This window comes from Anneissia japonica, unplaced genomic scaffold (assembly GCF_011630105.1).
Source record: "Anneissia japonica isolate Jap-2015-1 unplaced genomic scaffold, ASM1163010v1 scaffold4058_len632159_cov189, whole genome shotgun sequence".
Lineage (NCBI taxonomy): Eukaryota > Metazoa > Echinodermata > Crinoidea > Comatulida > Comatulidae > Anneissia > Anneissia japonica.
In genome coordinates, this window is record NW_022735300.1 from 155619 (window position 1) to 157066 (window position 1448).

The 1448-nt window shown below is 41.2% G+C and overlaps 1 long non-coding RNA gene across 1 annotated transcript in view; it reads right to left on the bottom strand.

Annotated features, from left to right (window-relative positions):
* LOC117116537 overlaps positions 1–1065 on the bottom strand; it is a 5770-nt gene extending 4705 nt beyond the window's left edge. Inside the window, exon 1 of the long non-coding RNA XR_004446774.1 lies at positions 987–1065. This is a non-coding gene — a long non-coding RNA (uncharacterized LOC117116537). The remainder of the gene's footprint in view (positions 1–986) is intronic.
* Between the last annotated feature and the right edge of the window lie 383 nt (positions 1066–1448).

A 1448-nucleotide genomic window follows, 5' to 3' on the forward strand; every position in this document is an offset into this window, starting at 1 on the left:
AAATAAAAACCGTCCGATAATATTAATTGATAGTTTAGTAATAATAGTATTAATTTTATTTGCTTTTAAGTAGCCTGTTGTTACTTATTAGAAATACAACAAAACATAAATAAAAAAAGTATGATAATTAGGCCTAGTTATATTACATTTAGCGTTTCGAAACTCCATTGGCGCTCCGTATATTTGTTGAAAATAAACCGCGACCGAAATGAAGCGCGACCATAATGAAGCGCGACCGAAACGAAGCGCGACCGAAATGATCTGTATTCCATAGGCCTAGGTCTAGTAGTAGGCCCTAGATAGTAGGTATATAGTTAGGCCTAGCCTGGGGTAGGCCAACGGCCTAGCCTAGGATTAACTTTCGATTGCATAACGGTGGGAGGACGTAGAACGTAATGACATCAGTAACTCATCTGCCATGCGAGAACGTTAAGGTAACCTCCTCAAGTAGATTCTGGAACGCAATTTGGTCAAACCTACATAATTATGCAGAGAACGTAGGACGCCAGGTAGGACGGTCACGCAAGAGTGAATAGGCATATTCGACTGGTCCTTTTCCGAGGAGAAATTGCTACTCGGAGTGTGCTCGTTACAAAACAGCGAGGAGTTTGAGCCATTTTTTTTTTTGTGTGGAGCTCGTGCTGCTCGTGCGACCAGTCGAATACGACATGTGCAGTTTGAGTACAAAAAGCTGCTCAAAACAGACCAGTCGAATACGACTATTCCGTTCTAGCAGGGAGATTCCCTGGTTCACTAGCGTCGCGTCGTTGCATAAATCGAAAGCTCCCTACTGATTTATTAGGCCCTAGCCTAGGCTATGCCTAGCTAGCCTGTCCGGCCTGCAAGCCTAAGCCTAGGCTACACAGAAACAGTAGGCTCAATATAGGCGTTCATCATTAATGCAGGCCTACAAACACACACAGAAGAACACATATGATAGGTAGAATTTTTAAAAATAGTAGTATTAAACCATGGATTAAACGTACCTGATCTGGGCCTGGCTGCAGGCAATGTCGTTTGTGTCTGGCTAGCCGACCACGGTAGTGGCTATCGACACTGCCGCAGTGCGAAAAAAAAGCTGCTGTTTTCTATCGGCACTGCCGCAGTTCGAAAAAGTTGCTGTTTTCTATCGGCACTGCCAAAGTGCGAAAAGCTGCTTTTAATTAATCGAATCGATGTTTTTATCGATAGATGACATTATGGTATCAAAAATTGATTAGGTCTAGCCTAGTCTATATGTTAACATTATATTATATATGGGGCAGCTGACTCTCAAAATTTTGCTTAAGCTGCCCCTGACCATGATTTTTGTTGTACTGTACCTTTTGTAAATGTGTATTGGTCGAATAAATAAATGAAATGAAATGTTTTACAATATACATGCAATATAGGCCATGAAGTAATAAGAGTACCGATCCTATCATTGATGAACTGCCTTAAAATATTTT